The sequence below is a fragment of the Ambystoma mexicanum genome, chromosome 6p (assembly GCF_040938575.1).
Source record: "Ambystoma mexicanum isolate Mex_15411 chromosome 6p, UKY_AmexF1_1, whole genome shotgun sequence".
Taxonomy (NCBI): domain Eukaryota; kingdom Metazoa; phylum Chordata; class Amphibia; order Caudata; family Ambystomatidae; genus Ambystoma; species Ambystoma mexicanum.
In genome coordinates this window covers 1,094,235,336-1,094,259,767 of record NC_090935.1, presented here as the reverse complement: position 1 = coordinate 1,094,259,767, position 24,432 = coordinate 1,094,235,336, and the positions used below count along the sequence as shown (strand labels likewise).

Genomic DNA, 24,432 nt, shown 5'->3' with positions numbered 1-24,432 from the left:
TATATACAGGAGTTAATTGGAACATCCAATTGATCCAACTATTATTCAAACTGATCAACAGGGGAAGGCCTACCCTAGGAGGATATGATGTAAGCACTACTTCTACCAATAGAGAAGCTGGACAGTTAAGCCAATCAGTAGTCAGCCAAGGGGAGAAAGGACTGAATAAAATGAGAGCCAGTACAGTTGCAAGTTGTCTCAGCAGGGGACTGGTTCCCTGTCACTCTGATTAAGGTAAATCAGTGGAAACGAAGCGTGAACCAGGGAAAGGAAGACTGCCTTGTGCCTAGTTGCTACCCAACTATGCTGAAGAGGGAAACCCGAGAGAGCCACTCTGAAACCAAAGAGGCAGAAGAGGCCCACACCCCTCTGATCCAGGAGCCTAGAAGAGCCAGAAGAAAGGCAGGCTGTGCTAGCCAGTGGATGGGGCTAGGCAACCTAAAGTTCCCCAGTGACTACTCCTGCAGGGCAAGAGGCGAGATGGGGTAATCCCAGTGGGACAAAGATACGTAAGTGACCTATCCCTTTTGTTCTGAGTAAAGTGGCGAGAATGGGTTAGCTCAGTTAGGAGACACATAAGAGACTCATCCCCTTTTTTAATCTAAGAGACTGAAGATACCCCGAGAGTGGGGAACAAGAATCCATAGAGCCCCGAAGAGGGGGAGACATTGAAGACACCCTGGAACAGGGATACAAGAGAGAAATACCCTGAATGGAGTGAAAGAGTGTGTGAAGCCCTGGAGTGGAACTGAAACACTCTGGAGTGGGGTGGACAAGTGAAAATGGCACCCCAAGGTGTCAGGAGAGACAGAGAGAGAGAGAGAGAGAGAGAGAGAGAGATAGGGACCGAGATATCTCAAATACGATTGTATTTGGAACTATATTTGGAACATTTAGCCATTACATTGGCACCTGAATAACTTTGTATCCAGGGGAGACAACCTGAAATAGAACCAGCAGGCAAGCCTCCTTTTAGATTTGTGTGTATTAATTGCTATACATGTGGTAGGCTAGTTTTGGATTTTGACTTGGTACTTTGTTTTGATTCATCTTGACAAGATTCTATGACAAGACTGGAGGCAAGCATTATGCTTCAACTTCTTTAATTTACCACTCTTCAACAAAACTCAAAACCATAAAACACTGAAAACAGTCTGAACAGACTTTTCTTCTTTTGAACTACAATCTCCATAGTCTCTGTAGTCCATCTCACTCCATGCTCAGCTATGACCACTTCCTGTCCCTGAGCTCCTCTCTTCTTTTACTGCTCTTCAAGCAGATAAGTACTATCCTAGTTATCCTCTTACTGTTTGGGCAATTGTGATAGTTTAAGCATGTAGTGTTAGATAATGTTATTAACATATGGTATTAGTATATGCATGCATACTGTATGGCGGCGCGGCAGACCGTTAAGAACAGTTGCTTAAGAGAAGCGTATGGTCAGTTTTAGGCAGCATCAGTCTGACAGCTGTGTCGACTGCTCGTTCGTGCGAGCGGGCGGCCCCTCGACGCGTCCACCCCGTGCCGCACTTTCGGCACCCTAGGGGTGGCTGCCCAGTGAAGAGGAGCATGCCGCGGCTCCGTGGAGCCATTCAAAGATTCAAAGTCCTGACCCCTCCACTGCGGAGGCGAGGCAGCGGGACTTCGAGCGTCAGGAGGTGGGACCAGCAGCGCTCGAGCGTGCCGAAGCCCGGAGACCCCGGCTGTTGCAGAGGTGGGGCCGGAGTAAGCTCGCTGCTTCCGCGTTCGCCATTACAGCACGGTGAAGCGGAGAGGAGCATATCAGTGAAGCCGGGCCCGGCAGTCATTTTCGAATTAAAGCACGCAGTAGCCTTCTGCAGGCGAACGAACTCCGAGCAAAAGCTCGATCTCACATAAGCGCCGAAACGCAGATCAAGCGGCAACAGCTGCTACGATATTACAGCCTCACACGATAACCAAAGACGTTGGATTGAGGTTACCCAGCGCTCCTCACGACCAGTGAGGGCTACATGAATAACACCCATTACAAGGCATATGTGATACTGTTGGAAGTCCGGCGCAGCCACTAAAGATAAAAAAAAAGACAATAAAGGATTTATTTGTTAAAAGATCTTAAGCATCTAGAGTGACAGGGCGTGCAGTGACACCCTCACGGGTATTTCAGGCACACAGCACCCTCCCATAATGTCAGATTTCGATTGGAGCGAAGAGGAGCAGCCTTCATATCTCGCTGCCAGCTTTAAGGAGGTGCTGGGGAGTTCACTTATAGATGCAGTGGCACAAGGGGTTAAACCCCTTCAAGAGAGGCTGGAGTCCCTAGAGGCTGTGCTGATTCAGCCCTTAGACAGCGCCGGACGAAAAGAGCGCACGCCCACAGCACCCTCGGAATCAGGGTCATTGGGGAGTACTAAGGCCCGAAAACAGAAAGCCCCTCTAGACCCCCATGGCCCTTCGGATGGGGCGAGAAATAAGGCCCCGGGGGTCGTCGATGCTTTCGCTAAGCTCCGGGAGGCATACATGCAGCGTCAGACTGTGCCAGACCTCACAACCCCCACTCCAGGGGAAGAAGGTAATGGAGAAGAGAACCCAGGCTCGGAAGAAGAGCCGGAGGATGGGAATCCTCCCTCCCATGACGAGGAGGAACGAAATGAGGAGGAGGATCCCACACCCAGCGGAGGCAAAAGGCTTCACAAAGAGAAACACCTCGAGTAGGAGGAGGAAGGTATGTTTGATCCGGATAGCATCCGGAATCCGAGGTCCTCTGACTGGCAGCCCTCGCTACGAGTGGCACAGTATATGACCAAAAGGCTGAGAAAAGCGCTGGACAAGGAATTCCGCCAGAGACTTCGAGCGGAGTGCCCGAGGCCGGACCTCCCAGGAAAAGTGGCCGAAACGCCAGAACTAGACCCCAAAATGCTAACTTTCGTATCGAAAACAAACTAAGACCCCCGGAAGGGTATTGATAGATCTTGGAGGAGTTTCCAGGAGAAAGTGTTGGATCTAGCCGGACCACTTGCTAAGATCATGGATCTGGCGGAGAGGGCTAGAGATACGGGGGAAGAAGTGGACCCCGACGCCCTGGCAGGCTGGGCGCAGAGAGCAGTATGCCTCTTAGGGAATGCGAACTGCGCCATTGCCTCAGAACGTCGGAGAGGACTATTATTGAAAATCGACGAGAAGCTTAGTGATTTAGCCTCATACGAAGCCGGAGAGGCTGCTCAAGGGCTCCTATTCGGAGAGACCTTCGGCAAAGAGATGGGTCGCTTTGTGGGCACCTACACGTCTTTGGAGAAAGCTCAGGCTTCCATCCGGAAGGTTTTTCCCAACTGAGTTTGGAGGGACCAGTCGCTAAAGGGGCCGTTCGACTGGTCGCAACCGGGGTAGACGAAGACCCCAGAATCCCAGGGCCAAATACTGGGAGAATAGGCAGCAGGACTCCTCCTTCCCGTCCAGAGGACGCTTCCCAAGAGGTCGCAGAGGAAGAGGATCGGGTCGCGGACAAGGATTCACGCAAGGTGTGAGCAGCGTATTATCCCCCAGTGGGGGTGAGAACTGGCATGTTCTGGAGAAACTGGCGTGAGCTTTCCAGCGATGCCTGGGTTTTGCAAACGATTCTGGGTATGCGCTTAGAGTTCGTACAACCACCCATGCAAGAGCACAGACCTCACCTGCAGCACTTAGAGCGCGCAGAGCAGAAGGTTCTAGATCAGGAGATAGATCAGCTAGTGGCGAAGAACGCCATAGAAAGGTGCCCGAGAGACCCCGAATTTGTAAGCAATATGTTCCTGGTGCACAGAAAAGGGAAAGTGCGTCCAGTTATAAACGTAAAGGTTCTGAACGGTTGGATAATCTACCGTCATTTCAAGATGGAGGGTATCCATCAACTCCGAGACTCGCTCAGAGAGAAGGATTGGCTGACGAGATTGGATTTGAAAGATGCCTACCTGACGATCCCAATAGCAGAAGAGTTCAGGTCTTTCCTATCTTTTCGCTGGAAAGGACAGCTTTGGCGGTTCAAGACCATGCCCTTTGGGCATGCCTCAGCACCTTGGGTTTTTACCGAGGTGATGAAGCCAGTAGCGGCGGCGATAAGAGAGAAAGGCATAAGATTGATCATTTATCTAGATGTTCTACTGCTCCTAGCCGAGGATCGAGAGACCCTCAAGTACCAGACAAGATGGGTCCAGGAACTGCTAGCTTCCCTAGGATTCTTAGTGAACATAGAGAAGTCAGACACCGAGCCAGCGCAAAGACTGGACTTTCTAGGTTTCATCCTAGATACCAGGAAAGCGACGCTCAAGCTTCCAGCCCGGAAGATTCGCAACATCAAGAAGGAATTGAGAGGATGTCTACAAAGACAAGTAGTGTCCCTCCGAACGCTAGCGAGAATTGTGGGGTTGCTAGCAGCCTCTATTCAGGCCATATTTCCAGGGCCATTGCACTATCGAGCACTGCAGAGGTTGAAGATACGACATCTACAACAGGGTCTGAGATACCACCAATCAGTGCCGTTAGATCAGGAATCCAGGACAGAACTGGAATGGTGGTTGAAGAATATGGACGCCTGGAATGGACGTGCCATTTTCAGAGACAGACCAGATCTGATCCTAGAATCCGACGCCAGCCGACTGAGCTGGGGCGCACGGTGCGGAGACCTGCAGACAGGGGGGAAATGGAGCGAGCAAAAACTCCGCTTATACATAAATTGCTTAGAACTGCTGGCAGGATCCTTCGCGATCAGAGCCTTCACGAAAGGGAAAATGAGATTGTGCGTCCTGGTAAAGATGGACAACATATCGGCAGTGCGATACATAAACCACCTAGGCAGCACCAAATCCAGAATGCTAGCCGAGCTAGCCAAGGATTTTTGGCACTTCTGCCTACAGTCAGGGACGTTGGTCACAGCGGAGTACCTTCCCGGGATGCTGAACATAATAGCGGACTGGAACTCTCGCTACCTCACAGATTCCAGCGATTGGAGGCTGGATCCAGCAGTGTTTCAGAGGATGACCGAGATATGGGGGCCAGTACACATAGACATGTTCACATCCCGGTTGAACACCCAAACAGCAGAATATTTCAGCTGGAGGCTGGAACCAGGAGCTCAAGGGACAGATGCGTTCCTGAAAGAGTGGAGCGGAGGTCCGCACTACGCGTTCCCCCCCATTCATGATGCTGAGCAGAGTTCTAGCGAAGTGTCGGAGGGAAACTGCGGAATTGCTATTAGTGGCGCCGTGCTGGAAGTCGCAAGTATGGTTCCCGACGCTCATGGAGCTAGAAGTGGATTACCCGAGGCTGCTCCCGGAAGGAGAGCACCTGCTCACGGACCCAGCTGGATCGTATCACCCTCTGAGAGTGAGGGGGACACTCCCGCTCATCGCGTGCAGGATATCAGGAGACGCTGGCCGTTGCCAGGCATTTCGGATCAGGCTGTGCAGCTCATCGCTGACTCCTGGGCCCCGTCCACTAGAAGGAGCTACAATGCGGCTTGGGCCAAGTGGACTGGCTGGTGCAGAGGGAGAGGTGTTCATCCCATTTCTGCGCCTGTAGTGATGATTTTGAACTTTTTAGCTCAATTATTGCAAGGAGGTAAATCGTTCCGTACCATAGGAGTGTACATGTCTGCCATATCCGCAGGACATCTCCCTATCGAGGGCGTTCCAGCGGGTGCGCACACGGCAATAGTTCGGCTTATTAGAGGAGCCAAATTTAAAGTACCTCCAGAGCCGCGATACAAGACAGTCTGGGATGTGCGGTCAGTTCTTCAGCTGCTGGAGAGTTGGCCAGGGAACAGATATTTATCGCTGAAACAGTTATCGGGGAAATTACCGATGCTGTTGTGCCCGGTTTCTTGTAAACGCGTGTCAGACGTGAGAGCCCTAGAAGTAGATAGGAAGGCTTACGGGCCGGAGGCCGGAACATTTACATTTGTGGGAAGGACTAAAACGGGGACATCCTCGGCTCACTAGTCATATTTCCCCAGTAGACCTAAATGGTGCATTGCAAGCTGTGTAAAGGAGTACGATTGCAGGACAGCAGAAGTTAGAGCAGCGGATGTTAAGCAGTTGCTTATAGCGTGCAGGAAGCCCTTTAAAGGAGTATCTACAGCATCTATCGCCAGATGGGTTAAATAAATCATGCAGGCAGCAGGGATTCTGTGCACGGAGCTATGGCATCTAAAGCCTTTAAGACTGGAGTATCTCTTAGAGAAATCATGCTGACAGCAGTTTGGTCGAATGATCAAACTTTTAAAGAATTTTATTTCAAGCCAACCGAGAGTTTAGCGGTCGCAGTGTTGGGAAGCGTTGAACAAGCATAATGCTTGCCTCCAGTCTTGTCATGGAATGCAGATTACCCTTGCTATCTGCGCAGGGAGTATTAATTCTATTAAAGACTAGGAGGCGAGCATTAAATTCCCACCCGAGTTAAGTATTGAGCATGATATTGGATGATATTGAGCATGATATTGGATGATCGTATGTAATAATAATTTGATGGTATGGTCAATACATAGACACCACCCTGATTTCTCTGCTTTCTATTATTCCTAGGAGAGGAGCAGAAGAACAATTGAAGTAGGAGACTAGCAGAGGTAGTCGCCTGGGTCGAGGAAGTTCGACATTCGTTTGTAGTGGAGCAAGTCATTGCCAGTTGCAGGACTTGGTGTGGAGTTCTCAGTGTGACTTTCAGAGCGAGTAAAAGAGGAGCAGCTCAGGGATAGGAAGTGGTCATAGCTGAGCATGGAGCGAGATGGACTACAGAGACTATGGGGATTGTAGTTCAAAAGAAGAAAAGTCTGTTCAGACTGTTTTCAGTGTTTTGTTATGGTTTTGAGTTTTGTTGAAACTGCCGAAGAGTGGTAAATTAAAGAAGTTGAAGCATAATGCTCGCCTCCTAGTCTTTAAATGAATGAATACTCCCTGCGCAGATAGCAGGGGTAATCTTCATTATCTTTTCTTTGAATATTTCAGTTTTGGAATAGGGAACATAGCACTTCAAGATAATATTCTTTATTGTAGTTTATTTTTCTTTGATTGAAGCTAGCCAAGAGGTCAGATTAATTGTAAAAGAATATCATAAAAATCCATCAACATGATCTCCCAGAGTCCAAGTCCTACTTCTGGTTTGCCACATACCCCACATTAGAATGGAAAAAGGGTAACATATTATGGTAATGCAGAAGTGTACAAACAATTGTGGGCATATGGTTTCCCTGTACAGGCCCTGCTTTGTCTCTCGTCCCTGCCTCTAAATTGCAGAAATCAGACTCTCACTCCCTCTCTGACTACATTAATTGGCAGGGGTTCCTAAATTGTATTTCAGCATTCTCTGGTCAAGGAGAAAGTGTCAAGGCAAAATTTATTATTGGTAAATCTAAGTTCTGTCGGCTACGACTAGAGTAGGAGATCAGCACACCAACTTGTTATGTGTATGGTCATTGCAGAGAGTATACAACCTGCAAAGTACACTCTATTGGGCCGTGCTCACAGAATACAGCCTGCTGCCCTAGTGAACATTTAATCCCTCACTGTTTCACTCTGTCATACCCGTACACAAGGCCTTCTTATCAGAGTACAAATTAAGACCTCATTTGTGAGCTACTAAGCGTTTTTCCTGCAGGAAATGTGCAGTTCATTTGTACTAAAAGAAACTAGATCTGGTATCAGACCGTACTCTCCCTATAACAATAAGCCTGAGAATCTAGTTACACTCAACTTTGATAAGTGATGGGTGCAGCTAAGTGAGCACTTTGCGTCATAGACCTCGGTATGGCTGACATGCATGCACACTGTCACCCACACACCCAACATACACACCGTTTCATTGATGTCAGCATCCATACAACTTGCACTGTTGTTCACTCATGCACCGCTACCCCATTCACACGGTCTCCCAAACATACACACTGCTAATTCATTCACATGCTCAGCCATAAAATTCAATATACACACCAACTGTACTTTGACACGTCACAAACATTCACATGCATCCTTAGGTAGAAAGATGCAAACACTTGCATGCAGACATTCATATATATAAATACCTACACATAAAGTGTTTTTCTTACTTGCATTCAAAACTCCAGACACGTCCTCCTGACATGTGGTAAATGCCCTCCAGAAACTAGGCAGCAGAACAGAGTTCCTTAGATTTGCTTTCAGTAATCCATTGGAAGTAACCCAAGCACATCCTATGTCATTGGCAGATTGAAATCTTTTTAGTGGTCATCAAACCGTTATTTTGGGGCACTTCAGTGCATCCACATGTCGTAGAGATTTTAGAGTAGTGACAATACTGAACTCCGTTATATATAACGATGAACAGTCAATATATATTTCAAAACGATATTAAATGTAAAATGTATCATTTTCTGGATGTGCAATCTTGTCTAAAAGATGTTAATGTGAATAGTGTGAATAATAGAGTTATCATCACATCCATTTGAAAGGACATCATAACCCAGAGGAAATGTAACAGAAACGCTGGGCATAATGTCTTATGCAATTGGTAGAACCTATTGGTGGTTTTCTGCAAAATCAGGGAGTGTTGGTATATGCTATACTATTTGCCGACCCTAATTCTCCAGAGATCCCTATGGATTTTTTTAAGGTGGTATCGCGAAATGTACAAGGTCTCATTAGCCCATTTAGAGTTCCTAGGGGTACCTCATTTACATTTTGAATGTTGCAATATTGCTGTGAGCCAGAAGAGGCACCTGAATTCTATTTAGGCTTGAAAGATATACCTAGACTTGGTGGCAAGGTCTTTGTTTACTCCCTCTTTGAAAGGTGTAGGTTCACCATTTTTTCAATGGTAATACTGAGGTTACTCAGCATCTCTTTATGTTTGGAGGCTAGCTAGGAGGATAGTTGCCAAGTTGCAGCTCACTTCCGAAGTAGTGCCCATTGACAATATTTATGCCCCCAGTGCAGATATGCTGTAATTCGGGGTGAAGTGCTATTAGAGTACTAAGTGGCCCACTCATCTTAGTTGGCGAGTTTGCTCTCCCGATAAGCCCACAATTAGGCATCAAATAAGAGTAAGTCACAGGATGATGACAGCTATGTTAAGATCTGTGATGAATCGCAGGATATCGTCACTTCTCCCCATAGGGGAGCCTTTACTTGTGGGGCTATGGAGATGAGCCCGCTATGCAACATTCCCCCTAGGGGTGGCGGTAAGCGGGACCTCACAGGGCAAGACTCCCCTTTTGGGGACAAGGACTTCCATTCCATAGAGGAACTCCCTACAACCCTTTCTCATGGGCCAACATTAACATCAGGGCTTCAGATAAGTCTACCAGAACAAGCCACTGTTTGGTATTGTAATAAAAACTGCAATGTTAAATTTGAAAAAAACACTGAGAAGAAGAATACAGATTGCTCCATGGTCGGAAGCCAAACAAACTGTAACGTGGAAGAAAGTTCGAGCAATAAAGATTGTCCACCCTCGAGAGAGGAACAACTATGATGCTCCTCTGAGGAAGACACAGCAGTATAATATAAATCAAAGAAGGACTATGATAATGGAGTCTTTAAATCTGGGAGTTTAAAAGCAGCCAATGTATGAAGGCTGTGGGACACCAGGGAATCCTCTGTCGGGAGGAACCTGCTGGAGAAGGCTGTAGGCACAGGAAGAGCAGAACGCCAGGCCATGCAGGGGACGAGAACCCCTGAAGAAGGCAGCAAACTGGAGCAGTGACATGACCCACAGAGGGTGGACAATTCAGTCTACGAACAATGCTGATATCGCTGAAGCCGTGGCTCCACAAAGCTGTGAATGAGAGAAAGAAGTAAAAGGTAAAGTAACACCAAAGCCGTTCAAGCTCCCAGTGTCATCCAGACACGGTGACGCCTATACAAGAAAACCAAGGTAACAGGAATGGCGGGATACCTGGGAGGGAACATGAGAGTGAAGAGCATTTGGGGACTCCTCATACACATCCCAGTAAGTGGAGGAAGATACTAAAGAGTTAAGAGCACTCAGGGACTCCTCATACTCATCCCATTATATGATCGAAGCTATGGAAGAGTGATACACACTCAGGGACCCCTCATGCTCGACCCAATGAGTGGCCAAAACGTGTGAAAGGTAGAACTTGTCAAGAGAGGGTTGTTACAAGGAATAATACTATGGAAGAAGTAAGAAGTCAGACAGACCCAGAGATAAATAACACAATAAAGAGGGACGTGAGTTCTCTCTTAAGATACCAGAGAGAAGGAGCATTACAGAGACACTAGGAGAGACTGTAATCCCAAGGGGTCAAAACCCTAAAGCAACATTAGAAGGAGGTTTATCAGTAAGAAGGACCAGGACACCAAAAGGGTGGAAAAGCCCAATTGATGAACTGTATAGATTGATACGAGAAATAGCCAAGAATTATTTAAAGATCCTCTAATATGGATTGAGGAGCCTATCCAGGAGGATGGAGTCATTCTCCTGGACCTTTTATTTTCTCTAAGTGGTAGGGACAGAGTAGATTAGTTTTGGGACAGAAGACAGACTGTTTAATTTTGGACTTCACTATTGAAGACAAACACCCTAGTTAGAATTGTTAGCTAGGGAGACCCATAGAATAGGGATAGTGAGGCCTTTTTCTTATGACTTGAATAAACCCTTGTTGAAAATCCAAGACCCTGGTATGTCTCCTTCTTCTGACCCACCAGGAGAGGCAAAAACACAGGCAAGTTGCCCTTTTAACATCACATATCGCTGAGAAGCGGGAATTGAAAGGAACCCCACACCTCCTGGGAGGAGATGACAGCCCCACCTACCTAGAAGCCAGAGGCCCCAGAGCAAGGAAACCAATGAGGGATTGAAGGTGGTCAGAGATTCCAGGAGAGGGGTGCCGTACAGACCACTTGGGGGAAAAGCGGCCTTAGAGGAGTGCAGGCTGAAGGAGGACTGCTGGTGGAAGCGTAGCCTGGGACTCCCCTCCGGTTACTACGCAAGATACAGGTACCGCAGAGGGAGGTAGCAGAGCGGAAAGGCACAACACAACCCGGCAACCTTAGAGAAGCAAAGAGGGGGCGAGGAAGGGTCCCTGGTAGAGAAAAGATACTGGCTGGTCTACAACATATGTATGAGGCAATGGCTATGACTGGTCCCGGCTAGGAATACACGTGGCAGGCGAGTGCAAGCGGGAGGAACTCACCCTGCACTTGAAGCTATGTTGAAAGAATCTGGGGGCACCTGCAGGGACCTGGGATCCACTAGGAGGTCCAGGACCCCAACCCGGATCAAGTAACACCCGCTCACTAATTGAACAAGTGACGACACATACTAACATCTAAACCAAGCGAAGAAACTGAAATCACTGGGTGCTTGTCTGATAGCACTGGATGGAATTGACTGCTGCAGTGACCTCCAACAGGAATACAACGCCCAACACAGGCCTAACGTGCAGGTCAGGGGCCAACAGCAATGGGGACGGAACTGGTTATTGGTAGTGGACCAAAGAGGAAACACCAGAAACAATGTGGGCGATCTCCTCCCGCACAGCTTCATAAGGAGACAGTGTAGGATAAAAGCCAAGAGCAAACCTACCGAGAATCAACAGCTGAGAGATCAAGAGTTCGGAGGCCTGAGGGGAATCGCAACCCACGTAGGCTCCTTGAACAGGAACCATGGTGAAGGGAAAGCAGAAAATGGACCACTACACTGCCACCAACAGAAGCCCACTAAGCCAGGGGCAAAGACACCACAAGATCTGAAGTGGAAGGAGAGACAAGGGTGGGAGTCACAATGGAAGGACTGGTGTCGGCCATACAAGATGCTAGATCATCTCTGGAGGGCAAGATCCAGGAAGGAGAAGCAGATATATCACTGGTGAGAGCTGACCTACGCAGAGTCAGTGAGCGGGTGACGGAGGTGGAGTAACCAGTGAGCACAGTGGAGGACGATCTGGCCACCCTGAAGGACCAAGTGCGTGGCCTAGTTGGGGCCGCACGAGGGCTGGAGGCTATGACAGAGGAGTTCGAAGGCCGATCCCATCGAAATAACATCCGCCTGGTGGGGGTCCCGGAAGGTCAGGAAGGGCAGAGTACTGAGCTGTACGTGGAGAAACTAATCCTGGAATCTCTGCGACCCAAAGGTCTGTCAAAGTTGTTCACAGTGGAACGGGTGCACAGAGTACCCGCAGACCCCCCCCCTCCGGGAGGACTGCCTAGAGTGATCGTAGCCAAGCTGTTATATGATTGAGACAGAGACACAGTATTGCAGGTGGCACGCAAAGCTGGGTACATAGAAGCGGAGAATGCCAAAATTCTGATCTTTCCGGATTTCACACTAGAAGTCCAGAGACTGAGGCGGTCCTTTGATTCGGCCCGTAGAAGACTTTGGGAACTCAATCTGCGGTATATTACCATCTTCCAGGCGAAGCTACGAGTGATGGAGGGAGGCAAATCCTTCCTATTTACTTCCCCACAGGAGGCATGGGACTGGCTGGACAAGAAAGCACTGACAAGAACACCTGGAGGCCTCGGGGACCGACAGCCAGGGAACAATGACAGTGGAAGGGTGGAGAGTTGGACAGAAATTGACAGAAAGGGTGTGAGTTGAAGGCATGATCTGAGAATGGAGAGGAGAGAGGTTATGCAGAGGATACTCGTGCTTGTGCATAACGTGTTGTGACTGGAGTGGGCACAATCTAGCCCACCCCCGAATATCGGGATCCTTCTGATCCCACTGAGATATGGTGTGGAATGGAGGCTGATCTTGGTTGGTATAGGTTGTGGGTAGCGGTTGAGGTAGGGAGAGGGCAGGAGGGGAGGAGGGAGTTTGGAAGGGGTTGTTTGATATGGGGGGATTTGGTTGTTTTGAGTGAGGGGCGGGGGAACCGGTGCTACAATAAGCATCAGAAGGGAAGGTGTGAATTTCAGTGGATGTACTGTACTCAAAGGCATGGGTGTGAACCCCCTTAAGATATTCACGTGGAATGTGTGGGGACTAGGCAACAGGGGAAAGAGAGTGAAGGTGGGACAATACTTAAAGAGGCACGTCATAGTGTTGGCACTGTTACAGGAAACTCACATGCACGGGAGAGATCTAAAAGCTCTGGAGTCCAGGTGGGGAGGGCAGATATTCGTCTCCTCGTATTCGACATACGCAAGGAGACTACTGATCTGGGTAGCACCGGGGATCCCCTTTTAGGTGGAACGAACAGTGGGAGACACAGAAGGGAGGACAATCGCAATTATGGGTCAATTGGAAGGGCAGGAAATGTACGTGATAAACACGTACGCCCCGAATGTAGATGATGGGAAGTACTTCCCCTCAGTTGTGAAACTGACAGGAGGTCTAACTACTGGGCTGTATATTTGGGGGGGAAGACTTCAACCTCGTCCTAGACGTGGAGCTGGGCAGAACAGGGAAGGGGAGTGCCACAAAACCACAAGCACGGGCAGCGTTACACCAAATTCTGGGGGAATTGAATCTAGTGGAGCTGTGGCGGGAAACACACAGAACGGAGAGGGGATACTCGTATCCCTCGGGTGTTCATGGCTTGTACTCCAGACTGGATTACCTATTTACGGGTACGGAGCACTTCCACTGGTTCACGGCACCGTAATACCTAGACAGGACCTTGTCCGATCACTCACCGCTGGTGATGAAGCTGGGAGCGATGGCGGCTCCTCGGGGGAACTGGGGGAGCAGGGACACATTGTGGAGGGTGAGGCAGGGGCTACTGGCGGATTTAGCCAACACGCAACCTATGGAGGAGGCTATATCCTCTCTTTGAGTTGAATGAGGTATCTGTGAGTTATGTGGTAATACAGAGGGAGGCATTTAAAGCGACCCTGAGCGGAGTTTTCATGTCCCAGACAGTGGGGGTTAGGCAGACCCTAAACAACTCCCGATGGGACACCTGGTGGTCACACAACGAGAAATAAACCAGCTGTTCCTGGAATATTATAAGCAATTGTAGGCAACGGAAGGTTCCTATTCGGAGCTCCATGCCTCAGATCTGCTGGATCTGGTACGGCTGCCCAAGTTAGAGGGCGAGACAAGGGAAACACCAGAGGCCTCGATAGAAGAAGGGGAGATACATGGAGCAATATAATCGGTGCAGGTTAATAAAGCCCCTGGGAGCGATGGGCTCCCGGTGGATTTGTACAGGAAGTTTGCGGACATTCTAGTCCCCCAACTGAAAAAAAGTATACGACAACACACTCCAAAAGGGTGAGCTACCAGAGTCCATGAGGGAGGCGGTATTCACAGTACTGTTGAAGAAAGATAAGGACCCGGCCCAATGTACATCATACAGGTCTATATCATGGGGAAGGGCTGGCATCCAGATTAGCGAAGGTGGCTCCCACTCTTGTGCACACGGGCCAGTGTGAATTCATGGGGGGGGGGGGAATACAGGCATGAACCGAAGTAGGTTACACCATGAGATGGATCTAGTCAATGACTCAAGGAGGGAAATGGCACTGGCAGTGCTGGACACAGTCCAAGCATTTGACTCACTTGAATGGCCAACGGGGAACTGGGTATCACAAAGGTGGTCACTGGGGAGAGGGACACAACAAGGCTGCCCAGTCTCACCTATCCTGTTCGCCTTAGCGATTGAACCACTGGCAAGATATTTTAGATCATACATCCCAGAGGTGGCCATATGGCGGCATAATATCTCCCTTTACTCAGATGACATTTTGTTATATGTGGATGATCCTCTTAGCAATATGGATATCATATTTGCAGTGCTAGACAACTACTGCAAAATATCGGGTTATCAGGTTAACTGAGAAAAGTCGCTTCTATACCTGCTGGCGGCACTGAGAACACGGGGGAGAGATACACTCCCAGATTGGGGTCTCCGGTGGGACGGAGAATCCTTTAAGTAATTGGGGATCCAGGTTTTCCATCAGATGGAGGGGGCATTCACGTACAACACGGGCGGGCCCTCTCATGTATTGGGGCGGCAGTACAATTCTGGAAGAGGCTACCCCTCTCGTTGATGGGGAGAATAGCTGTTTGAAAAATGGTGGTCCTCCCAAGGTTTTCATATTATTTTACAAACATCCCACATGTCATCAAAAGGGTGTTCTTTCAGGTGCTGTACAAGATGTTGGGTGAATTGCTATGGAACACGGGACCGAGTCGGGTGGGCATGTGAGCGATGCGACGGTGACTGAAAGAGGGAGGTTTGAAAATGCCTGATTATGAACTATACTACATGGCGGCACATTTACAAGGTATAGCACACTGGCCAGTGAACCTGGAAAGTGTCAGGGAAGGGCTGTTGGGAGGATTTGCAAAGGATAGACACGGGGTGGAACTGCTGGAAGGACCCATAGGAGGTAAAGGGGATACTAAGGCTTTCAGGGTGGTATGAGTAATCTGGAAGAAACTGTTAGGGAACCTGCAGGTGGTAGGGTTATATAGCAGTGACTTACCAGTGTGCTTTGACGCCACCATTAGGATAGCGCTGCGGAACATAGGACTCAGAATCCTGAGAGCGCAACAATGCACCTCACTAGGGGACTTCTTTGTAGGGGGTAAATGACTAACATTAGAGGAATGGAGACAATCATATGGGGTGGCAAGCAGTCACTTCTTGACATATGCAAGGGTGGTGAGGCGAATGGCAGAAATATGGGAAAGCTTCCCCGAGGAACCCACTTATTCAAATACTACTGGATCTAGGGGGGGGGGCAAAAGGGTATACCGGTTATATGGGGCACTGCAATAAAAAAAACAGTAAGGGAACCTAGCGGTCAAGGGCAAATAGAAAAGTGATTCAGGTGTCCCCATACCAGAGGAGAAATGGGTGAGGATATGGGAACAGGTCAAGAAAACATCCAGGAATGCACGATTCCAACTCACCCAGTTTTACTACTTGCATAGGGTGTACTTGACACCAGAAAGACTACATTCCATAAATCAATCATCGTCTCACACTTGCCCGAGATTCAGAAGGGATCATGCGGGTCTGTGGCACATGGTATGGGAATGTCCGATCGTCGCTGTGTATTGGGGAGGTGTGCTGGAGCGGCTGAACGCTTTATTGGGGCGTAGGTACGAATGTACGTACGAGGTGTGTCTGTTGGGTCTACTACCTTGGGCGAAGGGATATAAAACACAAAACATAATCGCAACATTCCTTCTGGGGCTAGCCAAATGGCGAATAGTGATTGCTTGGAAAAAAAAACACAGGGCCCATCGCTGGGGCAATGGCTTCGAGATGTACGTAGGTGGGGTTTCTCTGAGGTAGCTTACCTAAACAAACACAGAGACCCAGATGGGGAGAACGCTCTGGCATTGGACGGGGGGCAATTACTGAATGAACTGGCATCCACAATAAATTTGAGACCCCTGTGAAGGGACTTACATGCAGTCTAAATAAACATAGACCTGGGGAGGGAAGCGCAAGGGCCAACATACAACTGACCAGAGCAATTTACAGACATTGAGGGATGTGGAGTCGAGGACTGGGGGCGGGGAAGGATAGGAGGGGAGGAGGGAGATAAAAGTAATGGGGAATCAAGGGTGGGGGAGTAAGGGGAGTTGCGGGGGAAACTGGGAGGGATATTTTGTACTTGTTTCGTACGGTTTGAATCCTATGTGAAAACATCAATGAAGAAATGTTTGTAAAAACAAAGTACTATGATATTGACATGCTATAACCTGTTGAAGCTTTCAATAAAAGCACATTTAAAAAAAAAAAAGAAATGCAGAGTGATATCCGACCAAAGTACTGTGTTTACCATCTATGTCTGATGATTGCAGGGACTTCAAAATAGCACTGCATCCCTGAGGAAGCAGATGTAGGACTTAAATACAGTAGGGTGAGGGTGGACATTTGTTTGCTTAAGTATTACAGTTCACCTTTGTTCCTAGAAATACAATTACACTATAGCTACAGTTCATTTACTATTAAGCCTCGCACAGTCACTTATTTATTTGTTACATGACATGGGGCACCAAGTTAGTAGTCCCCTGAATTACCTGGATTCATAACTTCCTAACAACGCCACAATACAGGAAAAATGAACACTGATTTACAGCCATCTCGGAATAGATTCTCAATTGTCACACTGCAATTAGTCACTGGATTGCTCTCTGCTGCATCAATTTTGATTTCTTGAAAAACAGACATCCATTTTCTTCCAGCTTCCAATGCCATCCCTTGTCTGCCCTCTTTTATCACCTTCTCGACTAACCATCTTACTCCTTCACCCAAGGATCACAGCTTTGGGTCCTCTTTGACAGCAACTTCTGACTATCAATTCATCACTATTACTGCCTCTGCTGATTGTATTAACCTCCTTAACATTAGGAAAATGTCTATTTCTCACTCTATAAAAACTGTAATCACTGCTCCAGCCTACTCCAAGGCCTTTATGTACTGCTTCTATCCTCTCGACAAAGTCCTCAACTTTGCTACCCACACTCTTCAACCTATCCAGATCCTTCCCCACTTATTCCTACCAACTACATCCTGGTTGGCTCTCCATGTACAACAGCCCCATTTGTAAGTTCTCCTTCTAATCTACATAGCTATTAATACCTGTCTGATTAAATCTCTCCCTGTCTACTCCATCCCTCCTCTTCACTCAACCTCACTGTCCCATGTCCCCCCACCTTCTCCTCCTCTTACTGCTATTCTATCTCTATACTCGCTCTGCCCCACTGGAACCAACTGCCCATCACAATCGAAGCCAACCCAACTGTGAATCTCTTTAAAGGTAGGCTTGAACTTCACTTACTTGCTAAAGAGAGAACTCTCACTGCCCTCTCCCACATGCTGGTATTCAGTAATAAAATTGCGGAAAAAACTTCGCTTTTACAAATAATCGCAGCAAAAATGCTGTGGTTTGACACAGTAAAGGTGTACCCCATTATACCATTTAAGGGGAGCCAGTGATCTAGGGGTGTCCCCCGCCCCCTTAAATGGGGGGGACACCACCACAACCCCCGCTCCCCTTAAATGGTATAATGGGTCTGGGGGTTGCAGGGGTTTCCCCTGCATCCTTTACAAGGATTGCGGCGGCAAAACACACAGCCTTTTTGCCGCGATTTTATGTGTAAACAGACATTTTTGCCGCGATTTTAACACATGGAACCCACATGCTCGCTGCCTGATCCCACCAGTCCTTCCACTGACGCTTAATAATTTTATTTTGTATATTTATATAGCACTTCCCCTCTTAAGTTAATGATACAGTTGTAAATCACATATTTACTATATAGGTTATTTTCGACTTGTTTTGTCCGCAGTCTATCTCCCACTGTCCCACTCTTTAAAAAAAAAAAAAAAAAAAAGTTTTACACCCTCATAAAGTGACTCACCTTGGTCTGGTTGTACATGCGCCCTTCAGGGGAATGCATCTGCCATCTCCAAATGTGTTGTTGTAAGTCATATCTGGTCGAAATTGACATCCCAAATTCCTAAACCATAATCTTCCAAATGTGGCTTCCACTTCATGACTTCAGTCAGAGATTCCCTCTCCGATGCTTCAAACCAGAACTGTTCAAACACTTTCCACTAATCTAATTTGTAAAGCGCATAGATTGTTGCCATACTACTACATATTTCGAAAGCATTCGACATCAAGGGACATGGACTGTGTTGTTACCTTCTTTGGGTTGGATTGCGTAGACTGTAAAGGTTCCCTGGGCGTGACACCTTATAAACACTTATATCCCGGCCAGGTTGATGAAGTATTGTTCCATGGTGTGACACCCTAACTAATGCGTCAAGCTTTTTCACCCATTGTTTTCTTACTTTATATTTGTTGTAACAAAAAATGATTAAGCATTTTTTGTAAAATTATTCTTATATATTGATTTTGATTTTCAAGGACTGTTCATAGTACACTGTATTCCCAATCCACCTTTTAGTGGTCACTGCAGTATCTCCTGTAAAATGATTGAAAACAAGAAAAACCTCTATTCCAAGGACAAGCTGAAATCAAGTAATATGCCATTTCTTAACTAATATTAACCTATTTTTTGTTCTTAGCTTTAAATGCAGATTTAACTGGTCCATTGATTTGACTTTGTAGCAGTTGCATATCAGTCCATATTTCTGGTATATGTCTTCCACTATGTTCTTATCTCTTATTTGCTTCCTTTTTCAAGTGTTCTTTTAATCAATGGGGTTACAGAGAATGCAAAGAGATTTTAAAAATGTACCTGATTTTCTGGCCAAAGAAAATGTATTATTATTTTTTTTTATAACTCTGTTTATTGAGTTTGAACAACACAACATAAAGAAACGAACATGAATGAGACATGAATCATCGGTATACATAGGATGAAGGCAACATGGCAATCGTAACAGCTAGCATGGGCCCCCTGGGTCAAGTGCCGTAGGACATCAACAGGACGAGGCTGGCAAACAATGCTAACAGTGCTACCGATGTACCCCCACCCGCAGGTCTCAGTGAGCATCTAGCCATTTACCCCATACTTTTTCAAATGTACGGGGGCAGCCCTGTGCATTATAAATCTGGCACTCTGAGGCTGCGCACCTGTCCAGTTCGTTAATCCAACGGTTTATGCTCAGTTGGTCGGCAGATCCCCAATTGGCTCTGATAAGTCTTTTGCCTGCCTCCAACGCAATTGCCAGAAACAATTTCTCATATTTAGACAGATCTACTTCCCCACCGATGCCCAAGAGTATCATCTTGGGATCCCTAGGGATTGGTGTCGCCAGAGCGGCTGAGATTGTGTTAACACAGTCCACCCAGAAGGCTTGTATCACCCGGCAGTCCCATATCATATGGTAGAAGGTGGCGGGTTCATTTTTGCATCGAATGCATGTTCCGTCTTCTATTCCACCCCATCTGGCCATTACGGCGCGTGAGTGGTATGAGCGATGGAGGATCCTCAGCTGTATTAGTCTGAGCTTGGATTCTATACCAATTTCTCTGGGGGACATTGATGCCTCCACCCAATCTTCAGGTTCCAGGGGTCCTACGTCCCTTTCCCACTTTGCTTTGAGCCCGTCGATTTGTGCCGCGCCGAATGAGTTAAGGGCTGGATAGAGAGTAGAGGTGACCTTAGAGGAGATGCGCTGTGGGAGAATATTGGTCTCAATGGGAGAGCAGGGGGGTATGATCGTCGTGTCAGGGAATTGGGTGCGGATGGCGTGGGTCAGTTGCGCATGCCGAAACCAGTCCATGGGTGCCAGGTCGAATTGTTCGCGCATAGTTTCAAAACCCAGGATGTGCCCCCCTTGTATCACATGTGCTAATGTGTGTATTCCCTTTGCTTGCCAGTGACCAAAGGAGCCCATTTTCACTATTTCCGGGGGGAGCGCATTGTGCCATATGGGTTGTGTCAATGTTGGCTGTCCTTTCCAGCCGATTAGTTTGTGTGCGTCCCGCCAGACGCGCCGGATGTGGTGGGTCATTTTGGGCAGCGCCGGGAGTTAATCGTGGGTGGCGTAGAGGATTTGCAGCAGTGTTAACGGGGCCATGGTCTCCAGTTCGATACGGGTGTGCGGTAGTGTGTGGTCTGCGTGCATTTAGTCGTTCACCACTCCCATCTGTGTGGCCAGGTAATAAGTGCGTATGCAGAGTAAACTGATGCCTCCCTCCCATACTGATCTCTGGAGCATGTCAAGGGCGATCCTGGATTGTTTCCCACCCCATAGCAGTGTGCGCAGGTTCTTGTCAATGAGTGCGAAGGTTTCTCGAGGGATGGGGAATGGGGCATTCTGGAGGACATACAACAGTCTGGGGAGGGTCATCATTTTGAATAGTGCAGCGCGGCCCATTAGCGATAGGGGAAGTGATTGCCAATGGGGGGTGTCTCTGTTGAACCGCTCAATTACTGGTTGTAGATTAAGCCGGAGGAACCCGTTGAGCGCCGGGTCAAGCCGTATACCCAGGTATTTAAATTCCCTGATAGAGACATGGTGTGGGCAGGTCTCCGGGATCGCAGACTCGCCACCCTGAATCGGGAAGAAGATGGTTTTGGCATCATTAACCTTTAGGCCCGCAAAGTACTGATATTCTCTGAGGATGAGGGAGCAGGTCATCCGCATAGAGCGAAAGGCGGACTTCTCCTCCTCCTGGCCAAACGAAACCGGTCCAGTTGGTGCTAGCTCGAAGTTCAATTGCCAGCGGTTCGATGGCCAGGAGGAAGAGGAGTGGGGATAGCGGGCTCCCTGTCTCGTGTCCCGACCCAAGGGAAATGATTTTGAGGACCTGCTGTTCACCCTCACCGTGGCCTCCGGGGATGCATATAGAAGTTTTACCCATGATATAAATGTCTGCCCCAGGTTCATCCTAGCCATGATCTCCCACAGGGCATCCCACCCCACAGAGTCAAACGCCTTCTCGAAGTCCACCGCCAGGAGGGTGAGTGGGGCTGGTATTTCCTTTGCCCTGGACAGCGCCAATTGGACTCTGCGTAAGTTCATTTGAGTTGATTTATTGGGCATGAAGCAGAAAATGTATTTTTGATCAGTAGAATGATTCCGTAAATTTGCCTGGTTTCAGTCTGAAAAAAAAATAGTCTTCATTTGCCACGTTGACTTTATTGTACATGAGGGCGTAATATTTAATCATTGCATTGCATTCTATGGCATGACCACGTCATGACGACTGTACTTTGAGGTTGATATAAATATGTAAGATTATGCTTTAAGGAAGGCTATATCCTTTGTTTTCTATTATAACAAATGGTCTGTTAGGATAATGTAATATGGTGGAATACTTATTGTGAATAGAGGCTTATTTTTGTTATGAGAGGTATTGAACTGTATTTGGATGTATTGAATTTATCTGTTTTTAATATTTGTATTGATACAATTTGTATATGCTTGATCAAATTATGAAATTGACGAATAAAGAGTCTTGTACGTTAGTATAACTCTAGTCCCCTATGCATTTCATCTATTCGTATCGTAAATCAATGCTCATTTTCCCTGTATTACAGTTATGTATTTATTTATGATCACAGTGTTTCCTTTGTAAGGAGATGTCACTTCCATATTTACCTTTTTTCGCCAGGGAGTACCTTAGAATCATGTGTTCCCTTATGCCACATTTACTGCATGTCGACAGCACAGAAATTCTCAGTATATTGGTAAATGTGTACTTCACTCAGGAAGGTTGAAACTTTAAATGGCGGACAATATGTACATCCCCAAAAAGTTGAACGACATTCCTATGTACACATGACCTACAATGTCTCTCCTGATGTGTGCAGTGTCATTCATGAATAGAAGCTCTAAGCAATATTTTTTGTTTGTTAACTGGCCTTCCACTTTTTCTATTCTGATGCCCGGAAAGGAAGTATGTTATTGATCCTTTAGTAACATGTTCAATCCCAATTTGTTTTTATTTTAGTACACTGCTTTCCCCATATTTTAGACCCATTTCTTAGGTGTTGCTCTTATATTACAATTTATTTGTTATAAGATAATTCTCATTGGAAGGTTTTTCCAGAAATTCCTTGTTTACATTTTGTTACTTGCTTTAAACTATATCTAAATATTAATGTATAATGTAAAGGTTATTTTTAAAAAACAAAATCCGAAGTTTAGAGGCTATAGTCAAGGAAATAATACTATAATTACTGCTAACAAAGTTGGAATTTGATTTACGTTTGGATGTGCATCTGCTAGTTGACTGAGCTACTAGGTTAGATTTCTTTTTAAGCTAGGCACATTCAGCAGGAACTATTTGAATGGATGGAAACATTCCTCTTGGCAAGATGTAGAGGACATTTCTCATTTGGCGCCACGGGTATTGCCCATCTAGAAGTTGATTGTTTTGGCAATGAGTGTAAATTCTTTTGAAATCAAATATAATGGTAAGGGAGCCCTCTGGGAATCACCAGTCAGGAAGGCACACAAGAAGCATGCCATAGTTTGAAATGTGCATGGCTGGAAATGCCCGGCAGGATCTAAAAGCAGGCTATAAGGTGAAGCAGTCCCAATAAAAAGTTAAGAGCGGTGCTGGGTGTGGGGGATTTAAGAGGGTCTTGGGGGCTCCCATACACAGGCCAAGGCAGGATCAGCAGGCAAGGGTGGAACAATGGTGGGTGTGTGTGGACCACTCCCCGAAAACAAAGATGACAAAGGGAGGGCTGGCAGAATGGAGCCATGGTTGTTAGGCACAGGAGAAAACAGCCCCCCCCCCCCCCCACGCACAAAAAATAAGTTTTTGGGAGTTCTCATACTAGGCAGGTTGATGATACTGTCTTTGATTACAGCCCTTTTAGTGGACAGACAAATTGTTTTTAGGTCTGAAGATGGAAAAAGCAAGAATATGCAGCTATGCTGATTTGGTTGTTAGGAGGAAAAATCTGAATAAAAGGAAATTAACTTTGTGCTAAAATGATATGTAGCAGTGTTTCATCTCTACTATTGTATACAATTAATTGGCTATTTGTTTAATGTTGTAACTGGTTTTGTGTGCGCCCATATGCCTGCGGGCTCCGGAGCTTTATAAGAATATAAATAAAATACTGTAAATGATGATTTAGACAGTAGGGAAAGCTCTTAATTTCAGAGATGTTGACTACTAGAATAACCAGTCTGTTGAGTTAATCAGTACAAGGCTGCAAGGGCTCCTTTAGCAAAGTGATGGGTTCATATGTACAGCACTAGTTCCTGCAACTCGGCATGGGTTTGGACATGTTGATCCAAGGGAGTTAATTACCCTTCTACAGCCTTTTGACTTTGATGCCTGTTCACCAAGTGTCCTAACCTCTGGATCACAAATGCTCTAGTGGAACTTAATGAATTGAATATTCTGAAGAACAAAATTATTTTAAGGAAGGATTGTGTTCTATCTATTCCAGTCAAAAGAAGTGGTGTTGTGGTGGCTAATGGAAACGAATATGAGCTCTGAAGTTACAGGTGTGGCCTGAAGTACTAAACAAAAAGGAAGTTAATAAAAATAATGTAATGAAAGTACCTTGGATCAAGTAAGTTATAAGCTGGCAATGATACCAATTTTCAGTATTTCATGTAATCGAAATGTTCACATATTTACATCAATAACATAGTACTTAATATGTTCAAACAATATAACACGAAAAATAAAACTGCCAGTAGATTCAATAGCTACTAATTCTTCATTAAAAAAACATTACAAAGGTAGAATACAAGTCCCAAGCTAAATATAAAAAGTTGGCAACCACTGTCCCCAGAGGTGGTGAACTAGCATTGTTCCGAAATGTTTTTGCTTCAGCTTTCGTCCTTATGCCCTCAGCTCTCGTCTTTGCAAGAATCCATCTTTTCCTAAAAGAGGCATAAAAAGAACACATTAGGATGAAATGTGGCTCAGTCTCAGGTACCAGGGAACATCGGCAATTTCGTCCAGCGCCCGCTCACCATGTACAGGTTCGAGTTGTACAAGTTGTCAAGTATAACAAGCTCTTATACAGATGAGTGATCCAGTTAAGATAATTCCTTAAAGAGACAATTATGTTTCGTTTGCAGATAACATACCATCACATTGCTGAGAGGCGTAGTCTACAGAA

The 24,432-nt window shown here is 46.7% G+C and overlaps 1 protein-coding gene across 3 annotated transcripts in view; it reads left to right on the top strand.

The window, feature by feature from the left end:
* Positions 1 to 24,432, top strand: part of ERCC6L2 (ERCC excision repair 6 like 2) — a 1,852,128-nt gene that overhangs the window by 972,659 nt on the left and 855,037 nt on the right. The gene's annotated exons all lie outside the window — the stretch shown is intronic.